At 50.4% G+C, this 15,358-nt stretch overlaps 1 protein-coding gene and 1 pseudogene across 1 annotated transcript in view; one reads left to right on the forward strand and one right to left on the reverse strand.

Annotated features, from left to right (window-relative positions):
- Window positions 1-2,434: 2,434 nt before the first annotated feature.
- On the reverse strand, window positions 2,435-3,052 carry LOC124978837 (mediator of RNA polymerase II transcription subunit 28-like; annotated as a pseudogene).
- A 5,058-nt stretch (window positions 3,053-8,110) lies between these two features.
- The window catches only part of Scn4a (sodium voltage-gated channel alpha subunit 4), a 42,263-nt gene continuing 35,015 nt past the window's right edge, over window positions 8,111-15,358 (forward strand). Inside the window, exon 1 of the mRNA XM_047544848.1 lies at window positions 8,111-8,206. The gene's annotated coding sequence lies outside the window, so the exon portion shown is untranslated. The remainder of the gene's footprint in view (window positions 8,207-15,358) is intronic.

The raw sequence follows: 15,358 nt of genomic DNA on the forward strand, positions 1-15,358 counted from the left end.
GCCCTTGGCATGTCTGTTCAGGATGGGGTGACCTCACTAGCCACCCCTGGGACCAGGCCATCTAATGTGAAGAGACTACGTGAGTAGCAGGCTCCTTGAATATTGCCCAAGGACAATCTCCTCAAGTTTGCCAAGAAGTAAATGATGTTATTACTGAAAGACAAATCAAGGTGTACAGAATTGGAGGAAGAAATTGAAGAACTCATATCACAACTTGCTGATGGAAGGAGTGATGATAATATTATTAAAGTCTGCTCTATAGTCTTCCTGGAACTGGCCTTCGGTGCTGGTGTTCTGAACTTCTACACTATTTTCCTGTCAGGTCCCTATTTACCTGGGTCTCTCATCATTCAGTTTCTGAGTTAGCCATCTCAGTTTGGTAGAGTACATTCTTCTGTAGTTTCCTAAGAATGAATGCTGAGGTTGGATTCATTCATTCAGAATGAATTTTTGTGATATCTTATATTTTAAAATATAAACTTTCATGTTTGATGGATAGCTCTAACTTGATAAGGAACTCTAATTTTTTCTACATCTATTTTATTTTTGCTTTCTTTTTTTGACGATATTGAAAAACTGTTATTTATTTGACGGATAACTTCTGAATTAATATAAAGAAATGATGATAACTTGTGTATACACTAATTCAAAACATTTTTCACTAAGCACCAAGTAGAACAGTTTCCTATCTTTTTACCAAAAACACCTTTATCATTGAAAGACTGCTTCAAACTTAGTTTATTTAGGCTTTTAATCGAGACACTGAAAGCTGCCAATCAGAGCTTCTAACTAGCATGAGATGACCAGGTTAAACCCTTATGAATAAAAAACAACTTTTAAGTTTTGACCTATTCATTCCACCTAGGGATATGCTGACCTCGGGCTGGTCATCGCAGGTCACAGGTCCACAAGACAAATATCATCCTCACAGCACATAAACAAAATGAGTTGTTGTATACACACACACACACACACACATACATACATATATATACATACATATATATGTATATATATACATATATGTAATGTGTATATAGTGAGTACAAAGTGTGTAATGTGTACAAAGTGAGTACAAAGTATCGTGCAAAATACATGTTGTTTCTATTCAAGGGAAGTAATGCCTATTTCCCATGAGCATACAATGCAGCAAGGGGCACAGAAACAGACACCACTCACCAACCCACAAGACAGTGGAAGGAATCAAAGTCCTTTTGCCTTGGAACAGAGTGGAGGCTTCGTGGACCAGGTGACCTCCAGGCCAGACCAGGAATATGACTGGATATCGAAGCCCATGGGGAGGGATCTTCAGGGTTGGAGAGGACAAATCGAACCAAGACACAGCCACAGACCTACCGACTAGTCAGAAGACAGTGGAGAGTCTGCACAGGTTGAAGGGATGTGAGCTAAGAGAAGCATAAAACAGAGAACAGAAAATCTCCTCCAACAAGAGGGCAAATACCTTCCCCAGAGCAGCCATGTGCTCTCCTTAGAGGTGAAAGAGCTGAGGATCACTCTGAAGGTCACCTCCACCCCAAGGCCCTAGTCCCTGGGAGTCAAATTCATGAGCAAGAACCTTCCTTCATGTAAACTGCCTTTTCTCCAAAAAGCAAAACAAAAACTAGCAAACAAAACAAAAATTCAAAAGAAAAAGAATCAGACCAAGCTTTGACCCCTCGTACTTCACCTGTGTGTCCCACTGCCATGCTAGAGACTGGGTCTGCTTTGTTACTCACATGGGTTCACTGTGGCAAGGCATCTAAGGTGTCATGCACCTAATACAGCTCCCCTCCAAACAGGCCACACCTCACAACATGCAAACTTACCTAAACAAAAGACAGCATCCACCTAAGGATCTACTGTGATATTACTACACTAACAGCATATTGTAAACCTTTTTCTGACCCATTTACAAAATATCTGCCCTCTGTACCGCTATGGAAGCATTGCAAACGTTGCATTAGATTCCTCTTCTTGAGGTCTTGAGACAGCAAATTTATTTCTCTACTACCATGAATGGGTAGTAATCGTAAAAGGCCTAAAACCAAACTCCTTCTCCCCTGAATCTGGAGTATTATAATTTTCCCCCTCAGATAATAACAAACTAACAACTGAAAAACAAAAACTATATAAAAAAAAGTCATATAAAAATTTTAAAAACAAGCAAAAAACCAAGAAAGAATCTGTGTCATCAAACTAAGCCTAAACTTTGCTACAAACAAAACAAAACCTCGCTTGGTTCACCAAGCCAGAGGCATTTTATAAACTAATCAAGCAATTAACAGTTCATAAAAATTGGGGAAATTTTTAGGTGGAAACAAAATTAACACCAACTCATTCCTTGGCAAATAATTTTTCTAAAATGCCGTGTCCACACAGAGAGAGGTTTGGTGAAACTTGTCTGCAAGAGGCTACCTTGTAGGCTAGACCCCTCTCAGGTCTGCTTCAGAGGCGCAGGGATATTGGCAGAAGCCTTCTGCAGGTAGGCCAAGGAGCCCTGAGGGACTTGGCTGGCTCTTTGTGCTGCACACTGATGTCCTCCAGCACCCGCTGTCAATGCCTGAGCTTTGTCAAATACTTCTGCACCAGCGCATCTTTCCGCTGCAATTCATTCCTTAGTTCTGAGACGTCCTCTTTGATCACTTGCTCTGGTTTCTGGCCAGACAACTGCAATCTTTTTTGTAGAAAAAAGCATTCTGAGCTAGGGAGATAGCTCAGCTGGTAGAGTGCTTGCCTTGCAAGCGCAAGGCCCTGAGTTCGATCCCCAGTACCGCAAAAAAAAAAAAAAAAAAAAAAAAAGCATTCTGTCTTGCAGGGTCTGGAAACTTCTGGATACACTGATCAACACAGTTCAAATTTCTGCCTTATGGGTGCCATTGACATAATCCTGACTCTCGAGAGAAGCGAAGCAAGCCTCGAATGACAGCTCCAACTCATCCACCAAGGTGCTGCTAAAAGTTCTCAGCAGGCCAGGCGCTGCCTGGAGGAGGGAAACTTAGCCCGGGAGTCCCTGTGGGGGTGGCGGCAGCCCTGGAGGCTGCCCGGAGAACATATGCCCAGTGATGCGGCCATGTTTCTTGTTTTGCTTCCTTAACAGGTTTTTTGTTTGTTTGTTTGTTTGTTTGTTTTTTTAAATTAGTATTGTTTCCCACAAAGTGTTCAGAGGGAGGCAGTCCAAGAGCAGATTTAGGGTCCCAGCGCTGTCTTCACAACACAGGCTTCCTTCCTCTATGTGCTTCTGATCTTCATCCTATCAACCTGGGAGACCAGGGGTTTTAAGTGTTAGCTTTTATAGCGTCCATGGGAAAGTCAGGAGAGGAAGAAACAGCTGTTCATAGGTCGAAGGAGACAGTCTGCAGAATATGCCACAGAACTTTTTGATATGCTCATCTAGAATTATATTTTCATTCCAGCATTCCATTTTGCCTGAGAAATGTCATTGACTTTTTAACTTTTCCACCATTGTATTGACATTTCTATTTTGGGTTTTTAATGTTTAATGTCAAAGAACTCGTTCTTGACATCAGAATATTCTTTTTTCATACGTCTCATCTGAAGATTGACCATGTTCTTTCTGAGGAAATAAATTTGTGCTGTCTTAAGATTAAAAAAAAAAAAAAAAACTGGCTTCAGTGAGGTTTCAGGGGAGGACCGACTGGAAACTGAACCAGAGGTCATTCATGGTAGATTCGGGCAAAAAAAAAAAAAAAAATTGTTTACATTTTGCCCATGTCCTGAGACCTCTGTGAGGCTGAATTCAAAGGTGATGTACTAATTAAACTGGCAGAGGAAACTTCAAGTCAGCACACCATTCAGGAAGTAGCATGGATATTGTTCACAGCTTTAAGCTAAGTTTACTATGATAATCAGGGGAAGAAAGTAGAGCAGAAAGATTTGAAAAACTTGCAGTTTGACCAGAAAAGTGGGAGTGAAACTGAGTGTGGTTGTTAAAGAGATTACAGCCACTAAAAACACTCAAAGTACTTTACCCAGAAACAATAGGAAAGATGGCTCAAGGGCATCTCAGAAATTGGCAAGACCACAATCATCTCAGGCTCAAGGACGTAAAAATAAAAAGTTCTGTGAGAAGAGACCATGGACGCACCCTTCTTACCTGGGGTGAGGAGAGCCTCGGAAGTTATTTGATTGTGCTCAGTTGCTCAGGCACTCAGAGGCTGCTGTAACCATGGTCCTGAGAGGTAGGCTACTGCTCAAGATGGTAGTAGACTTTGATGTCAACCACATGGTGCTGCTTCTGCAGGAATCCAGGATGCCAGAGTGAGGGGGTCATGGAGATTTTCACCAAGATTTCAAAGGAAGGCCTAGGAGACCAGGTGAAGTGTAGCAGCGTCAGAGTCCTTGTGGGTGCCCTTGAGAGGGTGATGCGTGAAGATGTGAGAAGGAAGCCAAAACTGCAGTGGAGACCCCCAAGCTTAAGAGTTGTCAAGGAAAGCTACAGGAATCCAGCAAGATCAAGCCTAGAGAGAGGCCACGTGAGCTACAACCAGCAAGGCCACAGGGGAAGAACTAAGCAAGCCCTTTGGAGAGAACATCACAGTGCCGTGTGCCCCAAATTCTAGACACAGAACATAGGACTTGTTTGCCTAACTGGATACTGGTCTTGCTTTGGTCCCATTCCTTCTTTCTATGTCCCTATTTCTCCCTTGCGGAATGGACATGTTTACTCTATGCCATTATGTATTAAATATATGTAACTTGTTTTTGATCTTTACAAGGGAAAAGAGCTAAAAGTTTGTCTTAAGTCTCAGAAGAGATTTTTAAAAATTTTTTTTAGTCATTGATGGACGTTTATTTTTTAAAATTTATTTACATGTGGTGCTGAGAATCTAACCCAGTGCCTCACACATGCTAGGCAAGCACTCTGCCACTGAGCCACAACCCCTGCCCACTCAGATGAGATTTTTGACTTGGAATTTTTGGTAATGCTAAAACTGTTAATAATATGGGAACTCTTCAAAATGGACTAAATATATTTTGAATTATGAGATGCACATGAGCTTTCAGGGGCCAGGGCTGGAATGTTATGGTTTCGATATATGGTGTCCCCCAAAAACTCATGTGTGAGACAATGCAAGAACATTTACAAGAGTTGTAACCTAACCGGTGGATTAATCCACTGAAATGAATTAACCAGGTGGTAACTGTAGGCAGATATGTTGTGGATGAAGGAGGTAGGTCACTGGGGCCTGCCTTTGGGATACATATATTGTCCCTGGTGAGTGGAGCTCTGGTTCTTCCTGGTGGCTATGTCCTGAGCCGCTTTCCTCCACCACACCCTTTTGCCACCATCTTCAGCCTCTCCTCAGGCCCAGAGCAAGTGGGTCATCCATGAACTGAGACCTCTGAAACCATGAGCCAAAATAAACTCTTCCTCCTCTAATTGTTCTTGTCAGGTCTTTTGGTCACAGTAACAAAAAACTGAGTAGAACAGGGACCTACCCCACTGGAATTGCACTATGCACTATGGGATGGAGTTCCAGAGCTCTCTCCTCCCAGGATCCCTGGAATTGGGTGGGGGCACCAACCATGAGGGAGCATCCTGTTGAGGGTTCTGGGAAATCAGCCTGACCAAATAACTCAGGGCAGAAATGGACTTTCTTCTTCCCTCCCCTGGACCCGTCCTCCTCTGGTGTTTTCCTTCCCTCCTTCCACAGACAGTTTTCCTCCACAGGTGGGAGACACAACAAGCACCTTCAGATTTACTTCAGTTCCTTCTGACAAATTTGGACTTCCAGGGTGGTTGTCTTTCTTTGTGTCCAGATACATAAAAATCACAGGGCAGGATTCTGGCCCCCATTGAGTCACACACCCAGCTTTTGGACCAACCACTATGGGCAAGAGGACTGGCATCTCCATCCCTGAGTCAAGGGTGAGGTGAAATCAGTAGTCCCCCAGAATCACATATTTGGAGTAGAGGAGGAGCAGATGCCTAAAGTTAGGAGGAATACCCTCACCGAGAGGGGTCGGGGAGAGAGCAATTCATTCCCCCTGAGCTATGAAATAAAGTCATATTTATTTAACACCCAGTTTTGATTTCCAGTCAACCCCATCCCTAATCCAAACAACACTTGGTGAAAATTAGAAAAATTAACTCCTTCCCTGAGACATGGTACTACTATCTGCCTGAAAATCATCATGTTAAATACTAATCTATAGTGACCTCAAATGTGCCCAGGGTGGCACAACCCATATAACCAAATGTGGTAGCCCCGCCCACTCGTGTGCTAATGCCCTGCAGCCACTCCAAGCCTTTATTGAAGAACATTTTACTCTATAGAACTTTGGGCCTAGGCAAGGCAGAGAGCAAAGAGGCAGAGCCATAAGTGGACATGGCAGCTGATTCCCACCCACTTCCAGTGCCCACAGGCAGGGTTCAGTGTCTATCAAGGGGATGGTGACCAGTTCACAGGCAGCGACCATCAGCAAAGTGAACAGAAGCCACGGCAGGGCTTGAAGTGATAAGAGGGACCCGGAGGAAAAGCCTTGGGGAGACAGTTTGGAGGGGATTAGGAAGAAATGCATGCTTTTCCTTCATGCTAGAAGAGAAGGATGCAAGAAGGGCTGGGGGGGGGGGCATCCAGGTTACATTCACAATAAAGCTAAGGGAACTGCTTATTGAAAATGCCAGCAAACAGGATAAAGAACCCTGTGTGGAGGACGCCAGCACTCACACCCACACCTAGGTTTAGAAAACCCATCTCTCAGGGTGTAGGTGACTCTCCACAGGGGCCCATGGTGGCCCCTGGGCAGGACCTGAGATGTGGGAAGTCCCAGGCCCAGCAAAAAGTGCTCCAGCCACAGCCAGGCCTGGCCCCCAAGGAGGGTCAAGACTATATCCAGAGAGTGTGAGCAGAGTGGCTGGGAGGACCGGGCCCAACCCCGGAGCTAAGGGTGGCTGCTCACCCGGCCACCCTGAGCCCCTCTGAAAGGGCACTGTACAGGGCGCACAGGCTGGAGGCCTGAGGCAGCAGCCAGAGCTCTGGGCTGCCAGAAAAGACGGAGGCTTTTCTGACCGCGTGGGGAGAAGGGGGAGGCCCCGAGGGGCCAGGACTCTAGAGTCACTCCTCCCGCAGCCCTCTGCAGAAGCCTGGGAGCCAGTGGTGAGCCGGGGCACTTCCCAGCAGCTCCACTAGGGGTCACCGCAGCCCCAGAGTGGGTGGGGGCACTGTGCCAACTCCTCCCGCCTTCCACCACACTGTCTCCCCAGGCTCTGGGGGACAGATGTCTAGCCAGTGGGGTGGGGGTGGAGGAGGCAGAAAAAGGCCCCTTGAGACCACTGGGTGGTCTGGCTAAACGGCTGGCTGTGTGTGTGCACGTGCGTGTGCCCGCATGTGTGTGGGTGTGCAGACAGGCGTACACTCAATACAAATCTAGTGAGCATGGTGAGTGGCCCTGTGTTCATACGAACCGGAGCATGTATTTGGGCACAGACCACTGCTCAGAGAAGTCACGTGTGAAAATACAGGACCCACCAGATCAAATCCTTTGTCCATGATAGGCGGCATCTGTTTGGGCATGAGTGTGCCCCTGAGCACACACGGCCACGTGTGCACAAGCATGTACTTATACACCAGCCCCATACGAGCCTGGGAGTGTGTTTGTCCACGTGAGTTGAAGGTGTGTGTGTGAAGGCGTGTGACAGTAGTGGAAAGGTTTGTACAGATTATGAAAGGGGGCTCATGCTGGGAGGGCAGCATTTGTGTGTGGCAGAGGCACGTGTGAGTGTGCTCCACAGTTGTGTGAGTGTGCAAGTGTGTGAGCCAGCCTGAGCCACAGGCGCGCTCCTGGGAGTGAGCGAAAGGAGATTCGAGTGTGAAAACGAGCCCAGTGTGTCGAGGTCGGGAGAGGACCTGGGCATGTGGGCTCGCAGTGTGCCCCCATGTGTGTGTGCGCGTGTGCGTGAGTGGGCGAGTGTGCGCAGCCTGTCACTCCCAGGTCAGGGAGGCCCCAGAGCCCAGGCGCTCCCTGGCTGAGCCCACAGCACACCCGCCAGGGAAGTGTGGCCGAGGCTCCCACCTGAAGATTGGCCCAGTCCTCAGGTTTCACTCATGACCCTGTGACATCAGCGGCAGCAGCTGTCCCCGTCGGCCCGGCCCCCCAGCCAAGTCCCCCAGAGTTCCAGCCCCAGCCCGAGGTGGGCACGACGCTGCGGGCTTGTCAGTCGCCGCTCCGCTTCCGTCCAACAGTGAGTACCGTGCCCCTCCACTCCACCCCAGCTGGGTACCCCAGGGCGGGCCACCCCAAGAGACAGGCCACCCTGGCCTCGGCCCCAGTCTGGCTCCAAGAAAGTCACCACTTTGCTCTGGCACCGCTGACCTCCTGCCCACACCAGGCTCTGCTGCCTGTGCCCGGGCCCGTTCTGCCCAGCTGCTCTCCTTCTACCTTGACCCTTTCTTTGTCCCCAAACTTGCCTCTCTCTGTCCTGTCATTGGTTCTCTCTGCCCTTGCCTGGCTGGCTTTCTTCACTTTCACTCAGCAAGGGTCCTCGCTCTGGTGACAAAGACCCCATGGTTAAAGCTTGGCTCTGGACAGGCACGGAGTGACCCAAGGGACAGGGACAAGGCTTCATTTTCTTCTGAAGAGAGTAGGAGATCAAAACAGTGGCTCTGCTGAGTCCGTTTGCAGGGGCTCAGAAGCAGGGTGGCGGGAGAGCGTCAGGAGGCCCGGTGGGGGTGGCGGCGGCTCCTTTGCTTCGCTGAAACAGGAATCTGTGAGATGCCAGCGGAGGACACATCCCAGGCTGTGCCGCCAGCCCCGGTCTGGGCTCTGCCCACCGTCCCCGCCCTCCTCCAGCCCACTCAGCTCTGGGACTTTTTTCCTGAAGAAACTGAGCTCCAGGAAGAGGAGGGGACCAAAGGAGAAGCAGGAAGATGGGGCCATAGCACCCAGGGGTCTCTGAGGGGCTAGTAGAGTCTTGGGGGGATTCAGGAGGGTATGTGGTGCTCCAGCGTGGGGTGGGGAGCAGTGCCTGGCAGGCTGCATCCCCTCCCTCCACTGGCAGAGCAGGGCACTGGGGTGGCAGCAGGCAGTGGCTGGTGGAGAGGGTGGAAGGGTCTGAGCAGAAGTTGGGGTGCAGTTTGGAAGTGCAGGGAGCTGAAGAGTGGTGGGGTGCAAGCGTTGCTGCTTGCCAGAGGGGCCACTTGCATGAAGGATCAGGAAATCCAGAGGGCGGCTAGAGGCTTTTGAAGAATTACTTTGTGTGAGCAGGACACGCAAGCCCCTCCCCCACTCCATGGCCCTGTCACATCCCCATGTCCAGTCACCTCACCCCCTGCTGGGGTCTGGGGTCCAAGCAGGGGGCCAGGTTAAGTCTGAGGGTGCTATGGGAGGGGGCACTCCAGGTAGGCACCCTAGACATGTCCCCCTGTACCCATGCTTCCTGCAGTAGGCACCTGCACAAAAATAAACTGACCCCGGAGCCTGGGAGGGCTAGAGGTGGAAGGTGCTTTGGAGGCCATTTAACTCAGCCATAGCGATAAGTCAGGTGGGGGCCGGTAGCCAGTCTGGAGAAAGGGGAACGAGCTGAACTCCACAGAGGTGGGGTGGCGTCAAGAATTCAGTTGCCATCACTCATCTGTGACTGAGGCAGTGGGTGATTATGTCCCAGGTGTCTGACCTGGGCCAAGGAGACCCCAGTAGTGGCAGAGGCTGGAGTCAGGTGTACAGGGTAGACATGGAAGGAAGGGAAGGCTGGCCTTCCTAGACCCTTAAGATTCTTCTGGCATCATCCCCAAGTCCCCTAGTCATGGCCAGCGTCCTCACCCTGTGTGGCAGGGGTGTGAGTCACTGCACAAGTGTATGGAGCCACATCACCTGTGGGACAAGGTTGAAGGCTAGACATACGCAAGGGTGTTTGGAACCTACCATTCAGGCAGGGCGTCCAGGCAAAGGGGAGCCCACGCAGGGCCCAAGCCACATGGGACACAGGCCCCAGGCCCTGCCGCCAGGGCTCCTCAGCAGCCCACCCCCAGTTCCACCCCAGGCATCCCTCATGGGATTGTTCAAGGATCTTAGGTAGTTTGGGGAAGGTAAATGAGGTCCTTCCTGGGCAGCCCTGGTCCAGCATGGTCCTGCTCATGATTTCTGGTTGGAAACCAGTGGGGATGGGGGCTCAGGACCAAGGGTCACCTCCCCAGTTCAAGGCTGACCTGTCCAGCTGGCTTCCCTCACCAGGGTCTCTGTCCTGTCCCAGGCCAGGCCCAGGGAACTCTGAGGTGGATGCCAAAGTCTTGGTTCTCAGATGTTGGGTGGTTCTGACCAGGTCCTTGCCTTTGGGGGCAACTCTGGCCACCAGAACAGGCAGGAACTAGGGACAATGGCAAGGAGGAGTTGGAATAAAGTAGGAAGAAGACTCCAGAAGGAGGCAGAGCCAGAGGAGGAAAGGGACTGGGACTCAGGGAGTAGTGAGCAAGGCACTCTGCGGGTGAAAAACCTGACCCCAAGGCCTCAGGGACCGGACGGGAGAGGGGAGCAGGTGGGGTCCATGGGTGTCGCTGGCCACTTCACAGGCTATTCAAACTGTCATTTTCTTGACCCCTCTTACAGGAGGCACACAGGCTCAGAGGGGTCATGTCACTTACCTGGAGCTCATGGCTAGAGCCCCCCAAGCTCTGTCCACAGCAGCCAAAGGCCCTGCTCCTTGAGGTGGAAGCTAACTCTGGGCAGGGCTGGCTGGGGACAGAGCTCACTCCTGAGACCCAGGGGCAGTGGGTAGTCAGGGGCAGCCCAAGGGCTGGGGCAGGTGCTGGGGGTCTAAACAATTCTGGTGATTTCCGCAGGGTCCCCAGTCCAGCACTGGTGGGGACAGACCTGTGACTCCATCCCAAGATGCTAATTGGGACTGGGGGACCCGGGTTGCCTTAGCCTCCACCGCCCCTGCCCGGCCTTTCACGGGTGCCGGCTCCACTCTGCCTCATCAGCAATGGCTATTTTTATTCCCTGCCGTTTTCAGTCAACAGCCCGTGTTGGGGGGTGGAGTGGCAGGAGGAATGAGGGGCTCCAGGAGCCAAAGGGCAGCAGGGTGGGAGGCAGGGTGACCACAGCCCCCTCTCAGGGCTCTCTGCCAGGAGCCCTAGCATAGCAGGAAAGGGGGAAGCCCCAGTAGTCACTGGTCCCCGCTCTGCTTCTGAACTGGTTTGCGAAACTCGGCACCCTCACCCACCCCAAAGGTGCTAGAAGGTCATGGTCCAGTTTAGACAGGGGTAGACCATACAGCCTAGTAGTAAGAGCCAGTCAGAGCCAGGTGTGGTGGCCCACATCTGTAATCCCAGCAGCTCGGGAGGCTGAGGTCGGAGGATGGTGAGTTCAAAGCCAGCCTCAGCAAACGTGAGGTGCTAAGCAACTCAGAGAGACCCTGTCTCTAAATAAAATACAAAATAGGGCTTGGGATGTGGCTCAATGGTTGAATGTCCCTTAGTTCAATTCCCCCTCCCCCCAAAAAATGTCAGTCAGGGTCTCTTCCAAGAGGGTTGGCCTGATAATCCCAGTTTACTACATCATGTTCATCTGGCAAGTCGCCTCCTTCTCCATACCTCAGTTTTCTCATCTGTCAAATGGGGTGATAATAGAGTCATGGGGAGGATTAAATGCTTGGCATGTAGTCAGCTCTACACATCCGCTCACTAATAGCATTGTGGCTTGGTAATAGCCAATAGGCTGTTGGGCCTGGAAAGAAAAATGCCTTGTGTGGATGAGAGAAATTAGGTCTTACACAGTTCTTGACCTCCTTCAGAGCTGGGGGTGGCAGGGAAAGGTGTTTTCTTCCTGTCTGATCTCCCTGGAGCAAGTCCTTTATAAATTAGGCAGCATACTCCCTCCCTTGCAGCCTGAGGTCTGCAGAGGTTGCTGGAAGCAGACCAGCAGGGCAGAGACCCGGGCTCACCTCTTGGTGATATCTGCCATTGACTCTTGTCTTCTTGAGATTTGCAAGTTCTTGGTCAGCCTGATTTTGGAGAAGGATCTTCAAAGAGGAGGGCAAGAAACCTCCCTGGAAGAGTTTCTGGGTTGGCTAAGCCTCCAGCTAGCCCTGGCGCTGGCTGAGGGTCAGGGTGGAGCTGTCAGAGGAGAGGGCCGCCTGTCAGCCTTCCCTGGGAATTTCAGTATAGCTGGAGGCCCGGTGGCCATGACCCCAACTTCCAGTGGTGTCTCAGCAGGAAGGGCTCTCAGCTCCATGCCTCGCCCCTTATGGGGTGGGTGAAGGGGAAGGGGAGCCAGGTGGGCCATGATGTTCTCCTGCTCTGGGAGGAGCAGAGGGGCAGGGTACGGTGAGGATACTGTCAGGAGGCATGGGCAGGAGAGGGGAGGCAGCTGTGTCCAGGGCAGACCTTGGGCATGCCTGTGGAAGGGGGTGTGTGCACACCTCTGTTTGGGAGGGGGCACCTATGCTATCCAGGTCACTGTGCTGGGGACTCCTTGGAAAGATCTGAGGCAACAGAGGGCAAGGAGCCCCAGGCCTGGGTGGAACGAATCCGCCTCCTCATCCCTTCCAGCAGCTGGGAAATGCCTCTTAGAGCTGATGAGTGAGTGAGTGAGTGTGTGCGAGCGGCTGGTCTGGAGTGGAGGTCGGGGGAGGGTGCATATGCCAATCGGTTGGTGCCAATAAAAACCATACCTTGAGGAAGGTTTTTTATCAAACTACTGACCTCTGTGCCACCCACCCTCCCACCTCAGCTGCCAACGCAAAGCCCCGGGAGGCCTAAATACAGTCCTGCCAGGACCTGCTGGATGCCCACCAGAACCCACACCTTTCAGGAGCTTGGCTCAAGGACTCTGGCCTGCCCTTTGAAGAAGACAGTTGGGCCAGGGCCAGGTCAGCCCAGGGCAATGCCTGTGCTGGAGGAGGGCAGCCATGCCCAGGCCTGTTCCCCAAAGGATTGGAGGGAGGCCATGTTTGTAGTAACAGGCACGCGGGTTTGGCGTGAGAGAGAGCTGAGTTCAAATCCTGACTTTGCCATTTGGTAGCAGGGAGGACAAAAGTGAAACATTGGGAAGAGGGCATGGACACATGAATGTGTCCCCCATTGCTTTTTGTCAGAAGATATTTCTTTGTGGGCCTGTGCACATCAGAAGTATGAGTAGATGTGCTGAGATTTGAGGACTGGAGGAACCAACCCTCCTACTCCAAGGAGACTTTCCCAAGTTGACGGAAGCCTAAAATTCCACACTTGAGAGAAATTCCTTTGACTTAAGGCTCAGACCTGGGAGGGAAAACCTCCCCTGGAGCCTTGCTTCGAGGAGAAAAACCTTCTAGAGCAGACAGATGAGCTGTGAGGGAGTTAGCAGCACGGGTCACAGAGCACAAAACTCCAACATAGCCCACTCGTAGGATTTTATTTCATAGGGTCCTGAGCCAACCGGAAGCACTCTGTGTAGAGGGAAAGGGTCAGGCTGAGGAGCAGAGGCAGAAGGTTGGGGGAACCGCCCAATGTTCCTTGAGAGCCCTTGGAAATCAGCAGGAAAGGGACTGACCGTGGAGAGAGGGTCCTCAATATATCCCTGAACAGGAAGTCAGCCCTGGCACACAATGAGTGCAAAATAAGTGTGGCCACCTCTACCATTCTTAGTTCTTAAGTAGAACAATTATCAGACTGGTCATATCACATGACTGGGGGAAAAAAAGAGGCTTGTTCTGACCCACTGAACCCCAATCAGCAATCAGCATTAGCTGCCCCCTCTGGCTCAGGAGCCTTCCCCCACCTGACCCCGATTGGTTTCCAGAATTCTCAGGGCCCCTGAGCATCCAGGGGTTTCCGCTCTAGGCTCCCAGCTACAGGCTGCCCTCCAAGGCCCCTTGGAACAGATTTCCTCTGCAGAGAGTGTTAGGCCAGGAGGGGAGAGCCACCTGGGGTAACTTCCTCCAGGCCTGGCCTGCCAAGGCCACAGCTCTCCCGCCTCTCCAGGCCTTAAGTGCTGGCAGAGACATAACACAGTTAAGCTCTTCCCATCTGCATCCCAGCCTGCTCCAGCTAAGACTTATAGCTAGGGGAACAGAGGTCGATTTTTCACTCTTGGAGCTGGGCCACAGTGGGAACACAGGAATTTGGGGAGTAGACCCTCTGGATGCCCAGTGTTGCCTATGACCAGGACAGAAAAGTCTGATCTCTTCGGTTTTCCATAAAGTTCTGAGTCTGAGCCCCCACTGCAGGTGGAGCTTAAAGGGGGTCTCCACTGGCCAGTTAAGAGCTCTGGGTAGTTTTTCTTTCAAAGAAACAAAAATGTCAGACATTGGTGTGTGACAGTAACTCTGCTGGGGACCAAGGACATGCCTGATTGGCAAGAGGGGAAGGGTGGAGTCTTGAGTAAGGCCAGCAAGCTACCTGCCATCTCTTCATCCCCAGGGATGTGTATTAAGTGAACAGGGAGGGCTGTGAGGAGCAGACCCCCCTCCATTCTTGGTCTTTCAGAGGAGTCCAGAGTGGCTTCTACAGCCCGGGCTGGCTGAGACCACTTGGGGGATTTCAGCCAGAGTGCAGCTGGGTGAGTTTCTGGATATTTAAGGAACCCTCCCTAAAAGAATAGGTGTCCCAGGAGGGAAAGTTTTAGAAGTACAAAGCAGCAAGTTTCGGAGGTGGTCTCTCCTGAGCTTTGCCTAATCAATTATTTGCGACTATCAGGATCATAGTGAGAGATAGCCTTGAACTGAGGGAAAATTAAGATCCAACAGGCCTCCATGAAAGACTTGAGATGAAGAGACACAAAGGGAACTTAAGTAGAGGTTGAGGTAAAGTCCTACACCTGGATTTGCATTAACCTTGTATCCTGCAACTTCACTATAATCATCATTGGCTCCAAGAATCTTTTTGTCTATTCTGATATTGTACATAGACAATCGTGTCGTGCAAAGACAGTCTCATTTCTTCCTTCTCAATCAGTAAAACTTTTCTTTTCTTTTCTTGTTTTATTGCATTAGTCATGATTTCAATCCGGTATCAAAGTAGTGATGAGAGGAGACACCCTTGCCTGGTTCTTGATCTTAGTAGGGAAAATTCTAGTTTCTCACTATTATCATCAACGTTAGTTATAAGGTTTTTGGTAACATTTCTTTATCAACTCCCTGAAGTTTTCCTTTCTTCCTAGTTTGCTGAGAGCCTATATCATGCTTGTTGTTAGAGCTATTTTTTTTTTCCTTGTAGTACAGGGTATTGAGCCCAGGTATGCTCTACCACTGCATAACACCCTCAGCCCTTTTTATTTTTTGAGTCAGTCTCACTAAGTTGCCCAGGCTGGCCTCAAACTTGAAATCCTCCTGCCTCAGTCTCCTGAGTTGCTGGAATTATAGGTGTACCTCACCTTATGACTGAATGAAAGACCTCTTCAAATGCTTTTTCTGCATCTATTG

Source organism: Sciurus carolinensis, chromosome 3, assembly GCF_902686445.1.
Source record: "Sciurus carolinensis chromosome 3, mSciCar1.2, whole genome shotgun sequence".
NCBI lineage: Eukaryota > Metazoa > Chordata > Mammalia > Rodentia > Sciuridae > Sciurus > Sciurus carolinensis.